The sequence below is a fragment of the Cyprinus carpio genome, unplaced genomic scaffold (assembly GCF_018340385.1).
Source record: "Cyprinus carpio isolate SPL01 unplaced genomic scaffold, ASM1834038v1 S000006728, whole genome shotgun sequence".
Lineage (NCBI taxonomy): Eukaryota > Metazoa > Chordata > Actinopteri > Cypriniformes > Cyprinidae > Cyprinus > Cyprinus carpio.
The window spans coordinates 477593-497210 of NW_024879331.1; the positions used below are offsets into that span (position 1 = coordinate 477593).

Consider the following 19618-nt stretch of genomic DNA (forward strand, 5'->3'; position numbering starts at 1 on the left):
AAACAAACTGGGTCAGAGATCGCAGATTCTACCCGAGCTAAAAAGCCTGGGCATACATCTCAACAACTTGCAGTATAAGGCTCGTCACCTTCCATTGTCAATTGTGCTTGTTCCTGTTATGAGTTCTCAATCTGGCAACCCATGTGAGGACTGATTCTGAAAAGGACGGGCGGGAGAAACAACTCCCTCCAATAATTGGAAGTTGGATTGCAGTTCCTATTTCAACTGCTACAGTAGCTGTCAGCATTACATACTGCACCTTTAAGGTTACAGAGAGGTGTGCATTATGTTTTTAAATGATCAGACCTAGAGTTCTGAGGTTCAGAGATTACTGGTCATAAATTTAGACACTTTTGTGTCAATAGGAGGTTAAAAGGAGTTCTTCAAAAATTTACTGGCAGTCATAGCACCTCATCTCAAATGTCTGAGCGGTCTGCAGCCTGGTGGAAAATCTTTTTTAGAGGGTGAAATTTTATTCACAAACAGCTTGCTTAAGGTTAGTTTTAAATATAATCCATGTGTGTCCTAGTCAATCTTTTTTCGTCTTACATTTCAATTATTTACCCATCACAATTTTTCAGAACCACTGACAACATTCCTAGTCCAAATCTTTTACCAGATGTGAGCATTTTGCTATTATGTAAAGGAGGAAAAACTAGATGACTGCATTCACACAGGGTTTTCTTCCCGGAATTTTTCATGCGAATTGCTGGAAATTCTTCTGTGTGAATATAAACTGGAATGCAAGAATACTACAGAACTCAGACCCTAGTAATAGTACATTGCTGGAATGGTGAACATATGTTCTATATATCATTAATGTAACCCGGGGTTACTACAATACATTTGTCATGTTGTCACTGTCATGTGACTACTGTACCAACATTTATTAAATAAATATATATATATTTTATTAGGCAACACAGGTCAGCTCATGAATAATTGGCAGGGGACGATGGATTACAATAAGGAGAGCTATGCCACAACCGGAGGCCGCCCCTCCGCAGGCAGTGATAAGGTAGTAGAAACCACAGGGTAAATGGAAACTGATTGTGGATTGGAGTACCTGTTGTAAATGGCAGTGTTTGTGGAAATGGCTAGATTTGTGTGGCCAATTACGGGTAGATGGACTTTGTGAATGAGAACGACTTTGCGATACGAAACTTTGTGCCAGTTGATTCAATTGATTTTGCTGCACCTTTAATATCTCCCTTATTTCACCTAACTCTGACTGTGGGGGCACACACGGGACTGACTGACTTCGAGCATGTGCACCTCCCGGCATACCTTCCTGTTCCCACCTTATTGCCTCACTACGCACTTCTAACAGTGTGGAATTTGGTTCACGGCGGACTAACTGTTTGAGCTCACTCCGGAGGGCATTATCTGCCACATGTTCGACAAACTGGTCACGCAATAAAACGTGAGCATTTAGCACAGCCCCGGGAAACTGCTGTTTAACTTTCTCCATGAGGTGCATTAGAGCAAAGGAGAATTCCCCCTCTAAATGGTCAATTAGAAGGAAAGCCTGGTGAGATATGGACAAATGACGAGCCCGAATACAGGCCTGTGCCTACTCAGTCCATTCGTTAAGGCCAATAACTGACTTGCCTTTGAACTTGGGTCATTTACGGCCCCTAGGCACAAACACAAATCTCTTATGTTGGCTAGCACCCGCATTGACTGGCTGAGGTGTAACAGGGACAGCCTCGGGCACATCAGGACCTGCTGCAACAGGAACGGGCAAAGCAAGGGCATGCTCTTGGCGCAGCCTTTCGTTGTCCACCACAAGTTCTCTAAGTTCCCTAAATTCATCCTCCATTATTAACCCAGCACTTACCACCACAGATGAAAACCACAGAAAAGAATCCAAGGGGAAACTGCTCTCCTCAATCCAGGTTGACGCTGTTGCTTACACTAATAAAAAAAAATTAATTTGACTGACGAACAGAAGGAAGACGGTAGTAATAAGAAAACAAGGTCTAGATAACCACTTCTCCACCCAATCACCGTGAGACCCTGACGACTAGGCCAAATGTGGCAAAGTGGTAAAGGATTAAAGATTTAGCACGACTACGCCACCCTGGGTCTAGCCCAGGGACATTTATTAAATACATTTTTTTTTTTTTTTTTTAGGCAACACAGATCAGCTCACGATTAATTGGCAGGGGACGTAAATATACAAAATAGTTTTTATTTCAGTAAAAAAGGGTTTTATTACATTACCAAAACAGAGGGAGGTAGAAGAGCAGTCGCTGAATGCAACAGTTCACATATAACAAACTCAGTTACGCACTTCAAAAAAATACAACAATGGGCAACCTGGGTCGTCAAGGACATCCAAGGATCAAGGTACAAGAACCGAGGCTTGACAGCAGGACAAAAGGGCACAATCGGCCTACACAGCAAACTGTATAAGTATACCCCCTATACACACATACACACAGTATACACGTATATAAGTGAACCCCCTTCACTTATACCTGTGACACACTCACTCACACGCACACAACCACTCCAAACTGCACTTTACGTGAAGAAAACAAAAATAATGACTTTATTCCACAATTCGTCTCCGCATCACCATTTATGAGAACAACTGCTCAACGAAAGAAGCGTACGCTCTTCTGCGTCAGAAGAACCATGTTCTTTTTAAAGAGATGCATCAGACTTTTTAAAAGAGAGGGTTACTTAAAGAGACCCCAGAATGAAGTGGGAACAGCAGTACATTAACTAGGATTGAAACTGGAAAAGTCTGATGCATCTCTTTAAAAAGAAAGAGATGCATCAGACTTTTTCAGTTTCAATCCTAGTTAATGTACTGCTGTTCCCACTTCATTCTGGGGTCTCTTTAAGTAACCCTCTCTTTTAAGGGTAAATGTAAGGGTGACATGAAGCAAAGTTGGTTTTGACAGCGCATTTAGCTGAATAGAGGTAGAGGATTTGGTCAAAACCAGGAATTGAGGTTAAAAATAGGGCTGCGCGGGCTTTGACATACCCAGCGCAATAAACATCTGCATGCAGAGTTTGAACATGCCACTTATCTTCACACGCACATTTTGTACTTTTAAATTATTGGTAGATGTCTAGAGGAAGCAGGATCACATAATTAGATCATGCTAGATCTTGGTTATTCAGTGGTGGTTGATTACTAAAGAAAAGAATTTTGACTCATCCTTCAGTTTGTAAAAAGGAATGGAAAACACATTTATGGTCAAACAGCACTTTGTAGCAGTGGAAGCTTAGCAGGTCAGTAGGTCAAAGCATTTAGAAGCAGAAATGAGAAGCTTGTTTTTTTTTTTTTAAAGAACATATACATGAATTATTTTATAAATGTCAAGTTGTTGAGGTAAAACTACCTTCTGGGTTTATCCATGTAAATCCTGTGGGATGAGTTTGCAGAAACATAATTGACAGATTACAGTATGTCACACCCCTGTGGAATCCTTCTATACGTAGTTTTAGTTTTACTAACAGAGTGATAGTTTATTTAAAACTGTTATTATTTATTCACCCTCTTGTCATTTCAAATCTTTTTTTTTTTTTTTTTTTTTTGAAGAAAGTCAGTAAGGTCCAAAACACTAATGGACCCTATTGACTTATGTCAAGTCTGGAAGTTTGGAATGAAATGAGGGGTAGAGTAAATTACAAAAGAAATGTTATTTTTGTCGTGCTAGACTTTGGTAACTGAACATATGTCACTGATGCTTTAGTTATTAGGATATTGGATTCAACAGTTTGAAATAACAGGTAATGTATATCCTCCCCACAGTTAAAACCGTTTTATGTTGTCTCTGCATTTTTCTTTGCCCACATAAGAAACCAGCCCATCTCTTGGCTTTGTCAGCTTTTTCCAAGGGTGCCAGCCATTCAGGGTTAGACACTAGCATGCCAGAGGACGCCATGCAAATTACAAAGTGTTTCCAAGATTTACTCCATCTGAGGTTGCTTGTTTAGCAGACAGAGCAGTCAAGCTGTAAGCTGAAGATCCAGAGTAATTTATCTCAGCTTTACATCTTCTCTGTGCTGGTTCACCATAATTAATGGCATACTACAGAGTGCTGTCTCCCAAACAGGATGCTAAGGAATCACATCATAAGATCTTTATAACCCAAGAATCACGACCCGTCATGATTCAAATCACACAGATATCGCCTCCATGTAAACTACCAAATGAAATTTGCGAAGACGGTGACATCATTCGCATTCATATTACACGTTCACAAAGTTTCTTATACAAATCTTTACAAAGTGACATTGTCAACTACTGGCCTGACATACTACAGCATTAAGTCATTTTTGTAAATTGTTTTGACAGTGTTGTCTGTACATGAAAAATGCAGAAGGAAAACTTTTACATTTTTTACGACATCGTTGTCGTGTTAATGTACCCTAAAATAGATAACATTAAGAAGAACAAATTCATAGTCTTGTTTATTTGAGGTAAAACAGCCCCAAAACAGTCTTCTTTTCAGCAACAGTTCACAAATGTTGCATATTTATATAGACATCCATATTTAACAAGACATTTTGCTAGTTGAACAGTTCAGAAGAGCCAGCAAGCTATAGATAGTAGAAGTTGTAGCACTCAACCTTTTTACAGACTTAATACAGCTCGTCAACACAAAGTAAATTTAGTGTTGAATGTGGAGTCATTATCTTCTGAAACACAAACTTTGGCTAGACCAGGGTAAGAACGGCAAACCATTTGACAAACATGTCATACAGTGGTCTAAAGCAACACATGCTACAACTTATTGAACAGTGGAAGAAAAAAAAAAAAAAAATCACATTTTTGGAATTACTTAACTACATATGACAGTATGTTCGAAAAGATCAATCTGTACAGTAGTAAAAAGTTTTGTTGAAGTTTTTGGGGGAGAAATTTAATTAATTCTTAACGTCCCATTGTTGGCATGGTAACGGCGGGGGACTTCAGCGAAGCATCTTCTGCCTTCCACTGCGAGGTAACAGTTTTGATCTGTGTGTAGAACTGAATGCCCTGTGATGGAAAGAATAGCAAAATACTTCAGACTAAACAATGACTCAAGATTAGTCATCTTTTTAATACCCTCTCAAAATGACAATGACATCACATGAGAAATGGCAGGTGGCTGGCAAACTTTAAGCTGGCGGGAGCAATAAACCACATGCTTCAAAACATGTCAGTCACTGTTTTATGACAAACTACAGCTGATGAAAATTTTATACCGGAACAAATTTTACAGCCATACTCCTGAGACAAAAACATTCAAATGGTAAACCAAATGGACCATGCCTGTGACCTGATTGTAAACTCTAGCTGGTTCATTTGGGGAAGGCATTACATTTTTTTGCTCCTTGGTAGAATTAAAAGACCAAGTTTTAAAATGTATTAACTTTATTCCTGCCAAGTGTTCTACTTTTCAAAGCATTTAGCAACCTCTGGTTTAATACGGTTCAATTTAAAGCCTAAATCTACAATGAATCTGAATTCCCTCTGCAATGTTTCAAACAAATTCCTTCCAAATAAGTAATTTGTAAAATTGTTTTTGCTCATTTAAAGTGGTCACTAACTGCTAACAAAATTCATTGTTTACAATTTTTTAATAGTCCTATAGTCCTCATTTACAATGTCCAAATTATTAACACTTTCCCCGTCACTGACAGAATTTTCCATCATTCATGAGACAATGCTTCCTTGCCATTAAAGGAGAGGCTCTTTTGACATATTGCATGTTCAGATATTCATACAACAAACTATTCTGGGGACCATGAAGATTTTGTGACAAATGCTGATGGTGGCTGGCAATTTTATTTTTATTTATTTTTTTAAATGCTGGCAGGGAAAGAGTTACAAGACTATAGTGTTTCAGTGTCTAATATAAACCTATTCATCAAAGCAAATTACCCAGTGGCAAATACTTACTTGCTTTCCATAGAAATTGGTGTCACCCCTGAAGGAGGCTCTGGAACCGGTGAATGAAAACATGGGCAGTGGGACTGGGATTGGTACATTGACTCCAATCTATAAAAAAAGCAGTGCATTAACAGGCATCTCAGAGGTCAGCTGCGTTTGGCCCTCTTGAGCAGTCATGTTTCTCTGCATCTCACATATCTGACACTCTCACACCCTGATGACAGTTAAGACAACCGTGTACCTGTCAGACGCAAATGCATTTTTGTCTGCCGCAGAAAGCTGTATGCTTTCCTCACGTCACTAGACACCATGTGGGAGAGACATCAACCGCTTCACGTTAGTCTCCCTGCTCAATGTAAACTTTTTCCAACCTTTCCAGTGTGTATTGAAGAGCATGCCCTCTGCGCTTCAATGTCAATGTAGCAATTAAAGTCCCAAAATAAGAATTGAGTTTGTTATAAGTTTAACAAAACTACAATTTAAAATTTGTGTTAACCTTTACTAAATAGCAAGGCGAATGATCCCAGAAGATTTGGTTTCTTTTTTTCTGAGACGGGTTTCTTCAACTATGTGCCCTATGGACTTTAAAAAAGAAACTCTATTAAAATTATTAACAAACAAACAAACAAAAAAACACATTTGTGACAATTGTCACATTTTCCTGAAAATAAAAGAAAATTCCCTCCAGAGTCTTACTTCCACCACGTTATGTTTAATGTTTAATAGCATTTCTGACTAAACTGACATTTCTGAAACAAAACGACAGATTTCTTCTCTTTTCTGTAATCATGCATGCAATTACATTATATTTTTTGCATAAACTGACAGTTACACAGCTTAACCTGAAATGACGCACAATAATATGATTTTTTTTATCACATTTCAAATTACATTGGGGGAAGACACACCGAAGTGATAGTAATGTTTTTCACACAATAAGTATCAGAATGATACAAGATTATTATATTCTTTAGATCGTAAGATTTAATATTTAAAATTCATATTTTTCTGATGGATATTCATATTTTTAAATAGTGATAAACCTGAAGAAGCAACAGATCTTTCTTTCATAATGTCACACGTGAGTGAAATAAATTACCAAAAAAAATTAATAAAAAAAAAAAAGTAGATTGGTTGTTCTATTTATTAGTTGTTTATTGGATGGAGGCAGATCCGAATGCGAGCTTGATTGTATGAAAAGGACAAGGTTTTAATGCGGACGAAGTGATTGGAGAAGTCTAATGATAACATTTTTTACATAGTTAAAAAAATTAAACATACATTTAAGTGAATCGTTCACAATATAATCAATTATTATGCATTTAGAATATAGAATTTTTCATTTTTATGCCTACTTTAAAGTTTCAAAATTTGGGTATGTGACAACGGTAACACAATAACATCTCTGTTTAAATTTGTTCTAATAAAAATTAAAAGCCTGAAATATAAACGTGTCTGCAGTTGAAGAAACTTGCACATCTTTGCTTGGAGAACAAGCTGCTGTTGGCTTCAGTGGTGTATGGAGAGTGTGAAACAATCAGCTCATTCTATTGAATGTGTTGACGAAGCAGTCGACACACAACTGAAAGCCGCATCATTTTGTTTGTGTACCAGCCGAGAAAAGCAATGCATGCATGCAGAGAATAACTAAACAAAACATTTTTTTTTTTTTTTTTGGGTGGGGTGAGGCTGGAAACTGGCAGAGTTTTATTGAAGGTTTTTTTTTTTTTTAAATGCGGTTTGCAAAATTTGAGCCTTCTGGCCGAAGGTGACTCGTGAGGGAGCGGACAGAGAGAAAAAAAAAAAAAAAACAGCCAAAGGATGTGTTTCTTGTGTGCGGGGCTTCGGAGGCCAGCTCAGCACATGACTCGTGCCGTGTACTCCAGCACGTGAATCGCAGAGCTGCTCGCCACGGGCAAACAAACCGGGTAAAAAGGGGGCCGCTTTTGCATAACCACCAGATCAACAGGTTACGAGGGATTCCTTTGAGTTTAATTTAGACTTCTGGCTTTACCCGCACAGCTTTTTGGCATAGTGCTGTTTTGATTAAAAAGCACATATTTGCTATGAACTATTTGTAGTGCTCATGTTTTCTGGTCACAGCTGTACATTTTCAAAGCTGTGGCAAACAAGGTAAGCCCAAATGGGGAAAAAAATATTGTTTTTACATACATTTTAAAGGAAGGCTTGTGCTATCATTAGTGTAGTAGTGTATGTGGGCGCCAAAGAAGCAACACTTGCATCAACCCGTGCTTTTTTTTGGCTTTGGGTCAGGGGGGGGAGTGGCGCCAAGGGAATTTTTACACATTTCATTTACATCACGTTTCTAATATTTACTCTAGAGGTGTGTCTAGAACTCCTTTACCTTCAATGGTCTTGTCAAGAGCCTACATGACATGTGGAGGTGCCTAATATTACATAAGTGAACATCAACACATTCGTCTATAAGGAGGGGAGTTTTTCACAGTCGTAGACTGACCCGAGGTCTCTCAAAGGTCTGACTCTTGCATGTACCCATCTCAAGTCACACAGATACTGGTTTCAACACTGTTAGGGGGCCGGTTTCCATTCCAATGTACTACTTTTTCCATTGTTTTTCTATGTACATGTGTTAGATGATTTGTATAAACCTTTGCTCTCACACATGAGAGCTGCGTTTTTAAGATGCTACGTCAAGTTAAACTAATTTCAACTTTTTTACACGCTGTGTGCTTAAGTTAGTCCAGGTATGAAAGTTTGATGCATTGGAAATTTGTGTTATAAACCCAGCTCTGTTCATGTATAAAAAGATTGAAAGTGAGAAGAAAAAAAAAATTTCACCTGTCCAACATCAACTTCATGGGTGTATTTACGAGCTGCGGCACCGTTGGTGGTGAAGATGGCAGTACCGTTGCCGTACGGTTCTTATTGACTAGTTTGATGGGCATCATCCAAGCTGTCGGCCTCCAAGACGACACCAACACAGGTCCAAATATCTCCTCCTTATAGCACTTCATGTCCGGCTGTTAAATTAAATTAGGACAAACAACAAGTGTAGAACATTACATGGCCTTTGCATGATACTGACATGTTCAAACTTACAGCAATTAAAGAGATTTACTCACTACCATGTTGCAAACTTATGGCTTTTTTTTAGTTTATGGAATGCCAAAAAAATAGATTTGTAAAACGAAAAACCTGTTTTAGTTCAAGTCATTTGGATCCAAAACAACCCCACTGGCTTTCACCTGTACTGATTTAAAAAAATGAGATACATTCTTTAAAGTACTTCTTCTGTGTTTTCACAGATAAAGTCAGTCAGACAGGTTTGGAACGACATGAGGCTGAGTAAGTGGGATCTTGTAGGTATCGTAGCTCTCAACCGTGACATTGCTAACGATGGTTGGGGGTGGTCCTACAAAGTTCCCGTTTTCCGTAACCCTTGACCTTCACATTCCTGCCATCAAGTGCGCACCTTGGCCCCTCATCCCACACCACTCTGAATAAGGCTGAGTTTCACTCCCCGGCTCTTTGGCCTGAGGTGAGATAAGAGGTCCCCACATCAGCTCTCCAGGCTGGTCACCTTACAGAAGAAAATAACAGAAAAGATAAAGACATGATTAAGAAGCTATGGAGGTTTTTACAAAAACTTACTCAAACCAAAAGCATTACAATCTGACAACATGTTTTAGTCTGAACCGTCAGAATGGAAACTCATTCTGAAATCCTTATTTTCATCACATGTGGCGCTGTTACAATTTCTGAAAGAACATGCTATTTATTAAATATGTTAGTAATTCAGAACACCAACCTAGATGCACCAATTTGCTGAATTATTACTGTACTGTAATGAGTTAGGTGGAAGGTTGGCAGAAAAAATGTAGCGGTTTCTCTTCCAAACAATAGTTTAGTTGGTTACCCAGCAAGTTTAGACATCCTAAAATCTGGAGAAATGCTTTCTGTATCATTTGTTTTGTTGATTTTTGCTGAATAGAGGAATGACTTTCCTTTCATTTACCCCCTTTAACTGGGTTGTAACCAAAAGGATTGGTTTCTGACATATGTAAACACACAACATATGAACACACACGCATCCACAAACACACAATTTTTTAGAGAACCCTGTGGCAGTAAGTCTTTGAGGGCTGTTTACAGGTTTCAGAATAGCAGCTCTGCGGTTTAGCTTCTTCTGAATACAATTACAATTTTTCTTCAGCAGATTTTACTTTTTTTTTCAAACATTTTGATCGGCCCATACTAATTTCTGGTCCCCTTTTTAATACCACAAAATGTGCTTCTGCTTTGTGGCATGACCAGACAAATAGTGCATCTAATCCTCTGGGTGAGCTGAACATGCTTTAAGTTGCTCTGGGAGAGGTGTGGTCATGAAGGCATGGGGGGTCTACGAAAAGGCCAAAGAAGAGGGATAAAAGCCTATGGCATGAATTGGAGAAACTCTACATAGAAGGAAAACTGTGGAAAGAAAAAGAGGTTATTCAATGAAGACGTCATTGGAAAACTAGTCCTTAAGTGATTTTTATGGTATAGGTTTTCCTGGTAAGCATAGTTGCATCTTAGTCGGTGGTGAGCCCCCAGAAACGGCAAATACAAGGAACCGGTCAATATTGTTTTCACTGGTCCTAACTGGCATAAAAACTAGAAAAGAAAACCCCAAAACAACAACACTTCTTATTTTTTACTGCAGGCAAATATTATATGGGACCCAACATGAACCACAGCCAATTGGCATATTCAAATGTATTTGGAAAATCGTCATTGGTTTTAAAATGTTTGTTGCATGCCTTTTCCGTCGTGACTAACTAAGATTATCGCTCTAACTTTTTTTTTTGGTATTTTGCTCCATCTAACAAACAGTTGAGCGTGCCAAACCTTTGCAAGTGGCGGACAGACACCATTTGCTCCCATGCAACAAACCTAACCAATATTCGATAACTCATGTGGACATATTTTGGCCTTTATCGTGTTGAACACAGTGCTCCGAGCCCAAACTGGATCAGAGTTGTGATACACATAAAAAGTTCAGTACTGGGGTTTCTTTAGAATCCGAAACTGGGAAATCTAATAATGGTTTGAGTACCTGCGTTAACACGGAGACCCTTTGCACGCTCAACCAGCTTCAGGCAACCAGTTTGCGTGCTTCTCCTACGAGGACAGCCCCGTGAAAGTGCCATACATCTCTGACCTGCTGCTCCAAAAGCAGCACCAACCAACTGGTTTAGTGTGGTTCTGTGTTTGTTAGCATCAGGCATCACCACACCGTGATTCTTCGCCCCCTGGTGGACAGAAAATTAGATTGTAAGGAAGATCAGCTCCACGTTTTCACCAAATGACAAACTCTAACACAATGAGTGAAAATAGGCAAACTAAAAGCGGGGGAAAGAAAATGTGATGAACCTCAGTTTACCATCTTGAAAACATTTATAATAGACTGGCATAAGATCCAGCTGCTGTGGGGGTTTCAGAAAATGGAGTTTATCTGCAGTGGGAGCAAAGGAGCGTGGGATACGCTGTTATTAAATACAAGGCATATGAATAATGATAGTGCATATTTTCCACAGTTTAACTTCAACTGCTGTTCATCATCTTTAAGTCTGTCATGCTAACACTCAAAGCAATAAAGAATGGACGGGTAATCTCCAATTTCCTAAATCTTGAGTCTAAAATTGCAGCCTCAATTATGGAGGTTAAGAATGAACCAGAATGACACAGATTCATTTGTAACCAAATGCTGCCACCATCTGGCCGCTGCAGTTGTGCTGAGAAACAGATACACATGGCTACTGAGCAGTGGTAGGGGGGCTACATAGTTGGGAAAAAGTTGGGTGCAACTGGAAAAGATGCACTGCTGAAAACAGCAGAGTTACTGTCACGCTACTAAAAATGTAGCATCACAGCTTTTAGCTAATAAGTCCCCTCCTGTGATTTTTTAAAGAACATCTTGGACCAATCTTTTCTATATAATGAAAGTGCATTAGGCCTATTTTTTATTTAGTTAATGCAGTGCAGTTATTAACTGATGATGGTTTCTGCTTCAGTGAAAGCTCTTCAACTGATAAAGGTGCATTTGCTGTGTAAATGCATTCATGCCACCTCTGAGCAGCATTAAATAGTCTGACACCTAAATGCCACTTCAGAAGTGTTTCTGTGCCACCTTTGCAGTATAAACTTGTTGTTGTTGAAAAGATTTGTTCAGTACCTTTCAGTAGTCTGAAAAGTGTGACCAGGATGTTCTTCAAAACTCACCTTTCGTGTTCCATGGAATTGAAGTAAATAATATGAAAACTACTAATTTAAAAGAAGTTTAGACATCATAAAGGGATATATCACCCAAAAATGAAAAATTTCCAAACCCAGAGAATGAAAGCTTAAGACCTTTTTGGATATAATTCTGGTTACCTGGAGTTTCAATGAAGCGAAGAAACCTCTTGAAGCTTAACCAATTTTATGGGTTTGGAACAAAAAATTTCATTTTTATGGTGAACTTTTTGTTGCTCACAACTGAGCAGAATTTCACATGCAAGTGCATATGGTTTTCTGTGAAATGCATCAACTTCTTCAGAACCAAACCATGTTGCTCTGCACTCTTTTGCCATTTTTGGAGCCTCTCTCATAGATATACTCGCCAGCCTGGTTGGAGCCTACGAAACTGATGGCTTTGATGGCAGGATGGTCACCAGATGAAGTTCACAGCTATAAATAGCACATGGGGAAAAAAATCAGATTGTTTATCTCACACAGAATCTTGAACGACCTTTATGTGGTTAAAATATTTATATCCCTTCTGCTTTCCATAATTTTCCATACCATCATGCTGTCCGTGGATCTATGTTTAAGTTCCATCCGGTTTAATTGTCCTCCGGCGTCCGTGCGGTGCAAGAAGTTTGGCCAGCATCATGGCGCAGCCAGGCACTCTCTCCGAGGGCTTTCCAATAAATAGGTGTTCCCGCACACCATGCCCATTGGGAACAATCCACAGTGGAATCATGGCAGGGAAATTGAAGGGGGCAATACCGGCACATACACCAATGGGCATCCGGAATGTGTACGTGTCCATGTCTTTAGTGATAGAGGGGAGGGTCCTCTTCGCCCAGCATAAGGGTATGTTATACTACAGGTGTGCTCCACCACCTCTGCAAGACCAACAAACAACTGGAGTAAATAATCTGGAGCCAGCTGGTCCAAATAAACTAATCTTTCAGAAAGTGAAAATAGAAATGAAATTTACGTTTCACAGCATAGAACCGCGTCTTCTCGACCATCACGTTAACCACACGAACAAGCTACAGTGTTTATTTATCACAAACTTTCAGGCTTAACACAACATTTCGCAGAATCGGTTTACAGTCACATAGCAGCTACATTACACACTGCGTGAAAGGCAGATATTTTAAATGCCATAATAGAGGGCACTTTAAAAAAAGATCATTTGGATTTCCAAAAATAAAGTATTAATTAACTACTACGGTACATTCGAGTAATTAACTAACATGGTACTAACTGCCCTCAGTATTACTCACAGAACGGTCTCAAGAGCGAGAGACTCACGCAGTCCTCTGAACACGTCGCCCTCAGCATCAGCCCGGGTTTTTCCCTGCTCCAGGTTATCAGCTTTGCCAGCTCTTTTCTGAAACACAAATCAAATCACATATATAATTAGCAGGGAGTAGGGCAGAACGATTAATCAAAATAAAACCATAATCGGCAGTATGGCATAGTGCAGTGGTTCATCAAAATCGTTGGAATCATAATAAAATAAATATGCTCTGCACTAAGTGGCTTTAGTTAGCAGTAAATGCCTGCTCCACATGATCTCCATCACTGCATCTGCTCTGAGTTTGGGTTGCATGTGTTTATAAGCATTTAACAAACCTGATGTGAACGCTTTGGAGAAGCTTAAAGAAATATATTGTAATTTTACAGCTGTATTTTAACAAATACTATATTGTTGTTGCCTTTCTTAAATGCTTAGTTTTATTATTTGACCAGTGAAATAGTATTATTACAACTAAAATATTTTTATTTTATTAATTTAAATATATCATCACAATTACACAGTAATGATTTATAATAATCTAATAATAAAAATAAATAAATGTATTATTCTTACAAAACAATATTTTAAAAAATGCATTTCTGATCGAAAAAAAAAAAATGTTACAAAAAAGCCAAGAACGCCTAGCGCACCATTCAAACTATTCACATTACAATCAATAAAAGGAATGTTGATCAACACTATCATACACATGTTTGTATAATGCTATTAAACTGTAATGCAGTGTTACTGTGAATACAGTGCTCATTTGCCATGAAATGCCCCCGTGAAGGAACTGCAAGATCTACCACTGTGTTAGCAGTTACGTTCCCATATTTTAACAAGCACGAAGAAGTGTGCGTAAATAGGAGTTTTCGGCCTAGTAAATGTGAGACCCTAAATTATGCTAATTTCAACCACTAAAAGTCTGGTCACAGCGCCTGAGTTGGTTGATTGGAAGATGAACCAAAAAAACAAAACACATTATGTTAGGATGTGCAGCCCAGTAACTTACTATATTGTCTTTAAAGGAGCTGCTGATAGCGAAGGAAGATCTGCTGGCGGGCCAGGATGGACGTTTTCGGACCAGTGTGGGTGATGCCTTGATGCACCGATGGTCCACAGCAGCCCACATCTCCTCTTGGTGTGGCCTTTGGCACTTCTAACTGGCCCGACCAATGACCTCAGTGGTGGCCTGGGGACAGCACATGCATTATATGCATTTACAATACATGCTAATGGTCTGTAGTCGCAAATCTGCCAAGAAATGATACAGCTAGATCCTTTGTACAACAAAAAAAAATCTGATTGCTGACAATGGTTATGCTTTACTTTCTGTTAATACGAACTAAACACTAAAACAGACAGCACAAAACATTCACTTACTTATAACAACCAAAACACAAAAATTCGTTTCTAAAAAATGTACGCCAAAGCATTTCCAAACAATGTCCACCTTTTCTGTAACAGACAACACATCAAATGCGTTTAAATTACTCTAATATTAACCAATATTAACCAGACTTCCTGAAATATATACAAGCGAATGAGCAAAGACACAAACTAGCAATTATTACGGCTCCTACTTGTGGCAGAGCGCAGAGTACCAGCAAAGCTCTAGAAACCTGTTAAATCTGGAATGCTTTCTTAATTGCTCTATTTGACACATTGTTTACCGAACTAATCAATACCGCAATCCGGGGTTTTTTTAAAGAACCAACAATATAAGTGAAGCTGTTTTAAATACGGAGTGATGGTTTTAACGTGAAGGAAAAGTAATTGCATGAGTTGTGGGTTTTCTATCAGGTTGATCAGCACAAATCCCATGTGCTTAAACCACCACATTAGATCTAATCGGTTTAACTTTGCCTACAGTATGTGTGGTCAGTTAATGTAATCTTTTAAAACTGCCTGTGTGTTAGTACGAATGACCTTACAGGATTTTGGAATGGTCCAACCATTCTGGACTCTTCTTGGATTCTACATAACTTTCCATCAATGAACAACTTGGTGGTGACCTGAGAAATGACAGAGAAAATTGTGTAACAGGAACGTAACAGCAAACATAAAACTCAACTCATTAACAATTATAACCAATAAAAACTTTTTCAAGTGTTGACTGAATGAAATGATAAGTTTTGCATTTTAAGACTAGGATACCTTAACTTTTTCCTCCAGATTTTTTTACCTGATTTGCAGTCATGCATGAGAGTCCAACGTCCTGCCAGTGTTTTTAAAAGCTGTCGTGTTATGTATTAAATTCTTTTACAAAGACAACATTAGTGTTATTTCCTCTTTTGCGACTGAATCTAAAAGTCTAGAACTGAAACGTGCTTTGTTCTCTGGTCACTGTCCCAGATCTGAGTCTATATAGTTCTAGTGCAATGTTGGAATATACTGTACAAGCAATATTTATAGCCAAGATCCTTCTCTTCTTGATTCTCATAAATCACTTAAAAGTGCTTGGTTAAGATTACTTTTTTTTTTGACATATTTATATCAACATTATATTACCCCACTATATGTTTCACTTTTCAGATTCAACACAAATAAGCACAACACTTGGTCCTCCAAAACCTGATGAACTGTACCACAGAAGGAGGAGTAGCAACCATGCGTTTCCCATCTTGAGGAGGATCCTGCATAGATGTATCAGGTTCAGATTAAATTGGCCAATCATTGCAAATAGATGTCAGTCTCGTAGATAAACCTCCATGCAACAACTGCTGTTCACATTACATTTACTTGGTTCGTCACATCAGCCTAGAGATCTTATTAATGGTTTCACTACTGCTTGCATACTCAAAGGTACATATGAAACAAAAAACTCGGTAAATAAAGAGAAACTACTGCTTTCTGATTGCATACAGGACTCATTTGGTGCAAAAATGTATTCGTGCATGAAGCTGAAGTGGCTTTCGAACGATGACAAAAACTTGACGAAAACTGTTGCACAAGGATATAAGAACAAGTACTAACAGTTGTGGTGATTTATCTACAACATCTTACATAACTATTTTTTCGCGTTCTTATAGAGGCGTTTCTTTCAGGTGCTCGTGGCAACAAAGTAGTCTGCTCGTGGGTGCTTGTCCGCTGCGTTTTGTACTTTGACAACATGACGTAACTACGTGCTCATGACTGTAAAATGCAATGGCTTTTGTGTTTCTGAAACCTACGTCTATTACAAGGGAAACGAATTAATGGTCGCTGGTCATTCATGGAATTTCGTAGGTTATATGTTTGTATTCGCACCCGCTAATGTACGTCCCAACCCCCGCAAGAGGAGAGCGCCGGAGAAAACCCGCGCCCCTGCCGAGACGACGCGCGCCTTTGCTTCCTGTTGACTTTAAGTATTCGGCTGACTTCGTGGTGTTCCAACAGCCAATCGGTGGGGGCTAAAAGACCAAAGACTACCTCCTCAAATGCAGGAAATCTATTGGTTATACCCTGTCAAATGTTGGACCCAGGCAAAAGTGGCGGCAGTTTTCTTTTGAAAGGCGTTTCTTCTTTGATGGAACACGGCCACCCACAACATACGCTAGAGATGTTGCTTTAGGAAGTGACTTAGGGTATTACACCTGTTCATGGGGTAGTTCATTAGAAGAACGTGACAAATGTATGCTAGCTAACAAACGAAAACCGTTACCTACGCCTTTATGAATCGTGCCATTTTTGATGCAGTTCCTTTACCCGGTGCAAGCTTTTCCGGCTCGGTACAAAATCAAGCAAGCACAGTCAATGCTTATCTTAGTGAAGTCGCTTTTCAGCTAATCGATTTCGTTGGAACGGCTCGCTTCTATATAAAAATTGATTCATTTGAAGTCATGCGACGCAACACTTTATAGTTGATTTTTTTGTTGTTTGTTGTTGTTGTTGTTTTTTGTCAAACGGTTGTTTATTTGATTTTCGATTAATAGTAGATTTGTGTCACGTGTGTTTTGTTTGTTTATCAAACATTTCTTGGATGACAACACACATAAGAATTTTTATTACTTACGATATAATGCATCATAATGTAATTTTAAAAATAATATTAACCATTAGTAAATACCCAATATTGTACACAACAGTATCGTTCCGACGATTTTTTTATATCCGAAACACCACACATCTCAACCGGCTCGCGAATCGGTTCTGACTGAATCCTCAGTCGAGAGTCGTTCATAAGAAGTTTCCATCTAGTAAACCGATGCATTAAACTGCAACGTATGTAGTGAATAAGTTCCATCTCAAACGACAATCCTTCTCTTCTCCGGGGACCAACAGTCTAATATTAAGTGCATCAGCTGCACGTTTTATCAAGGTAAATGCATAAACCGCTGGCCATCCCACACACTGCAAGTAGAGATTTATATCACATCTAAACGCACACACACAACGAAATCATTTCTCGAATGTGTCTGTCCGAAGTTCCATTGAAGTTGCTTAGTCCCGAGAAACTCAGCCGGGAGGAGGAGGTTCGGTGGTACATCGCATTGGTGTTTACGAAGTAGTGGGGTTTTTTCTTGTAGTAACTGGACTGCTAGATATCAGGCTAGGGCGACACAAAGCGAAGGTTTTAATATGTTGTTTCTTGTCTTAAATCTGATGTTATTGTTTGTAATTCATTATTTGACTGTTATATTGTCATGTTCTTAGCCTGTATCTTTACGGATATTGTAGAAGTTCATGCTCTTGTGAGAGTCCGGCTAGGTGAGTCGTGAATCAATCAGTTGATTGTCTTTACCATCATCTGTCCCTCAAGCATGTCAAAGTTCATTTTTTTTTTCCTAATGTAATTTAAAAACGTGTTTTGGGGGGGGGGCATCGTTGCATTGAAAGGGATTGAATATGAGCAAAAGGCCAGTAAATCTCATCAAGGATGGTGGGCATCAGGTATATACATATAGATGCAGAAATTCTCGGCACTAGAGTTGTTAATATTTCATCTATCCATGTCTATAACATGTCCATGTTAACTCAAAGAATGAATCTTTTTTCACAATCTAACACATCAATTTTAAGGCAAAATAAAAACCCAATTCAGTCAAGTGCCTGCAGTCACCATTGATGGTCATCACCTTGGTCCTCAAGGTCGGTAAGAACATGCATTCTGCTTTTGTGGCCCACAGAAATTAAATTAAGTTTAGGTTTACTTTGTTTTGGTTATTTAACCACAGTTGGCCATTCAGTCCAGTACATTGAGGACACTCGTCCAGAGCCCCCGCCTCTTGTCCTGCATACCCAAACCAATGGGTCAGGTCCGCATCATCTGTGACATCATAGCGTCTGGGATCCATCCCCTCCAGGTTTGACATGGCATTGTGTTTATAAGTTGCACAAAGGAACAATTTTCAACAATAAAGCACGGTCTTTTGATATGGTTTTAGGTGGGATCTCTAGACTCTATAATGTTTCCATAAGTATCAGGTTTTCATTCTGCAACTTAAACACTTTGTCCTCTTAACGAGCAAGAATTTTGCATCAGTGCTTTTATTAAGAAATAGCAATCAAGCATGATGTTTAATGCTTTTTTTCAGAAACCTGTATGTGCTTCAGAACAATGGAGCAGAGAATGGTCAAGTGGCTCACAGCATTGTCATCAACCGAGGGATTCAGAGGGTGATTTTTTCCCATAAGAGTTATTTCTTCAAATTGAGTTCCATCTCGCGGCGTCCATAATCCACCATCATTTTCATTTTTATCGTTGATGCAAGTAACTGTCCTAAATATACGTTTTCATGCAAGTTATTTTACATAAATACTTCACAGCTGATTGCTTTAAAAATTGTGTAATTGACTTTTATTTGTATGTGTTATTTGAAGCCTTAGAGCCTATTCTGAGCGATGGCAGGGAAATACTGTGGTGGGCAGATGAGGATAATAGCCGTGATGTTACTTTATCAATATATATCATATAGTATGACTATAGAATAGCAGTATATGATGAGACACGCCTGGTTCAAAACATTGCTTTTTTTAAATTCTGATGAAAGAAGTCCTCTCATGCTCACTAGATAAAGAGTAGAAACCTAGAGTAAACTATCTACGACACATAGATGTGACAATAATTCATTACTACTTCCATTAAGTTTTTCCATTTTTACTATATATTAAAATATAATTTATTCGTTTTTGTCACAGCTTAAGTTTCAGCATCGTTTATACTAAGTAGTCTTCAGTGTCCTCACGATGTCTTCAGAAATCAT

General features: G+C 38.7%; 1 pseudogene; it reads right to left on the reverse strand.

The window, feature by feature from the left end:
- Positions 1-4459: 4459 nt before the first annotated feature.
- LOC109108229 lies at positions 4460-18727 on the reverse strand (annotated as a pseudogene).
- Positions 18728-19618: the final 891 nt, after the last annotated feature.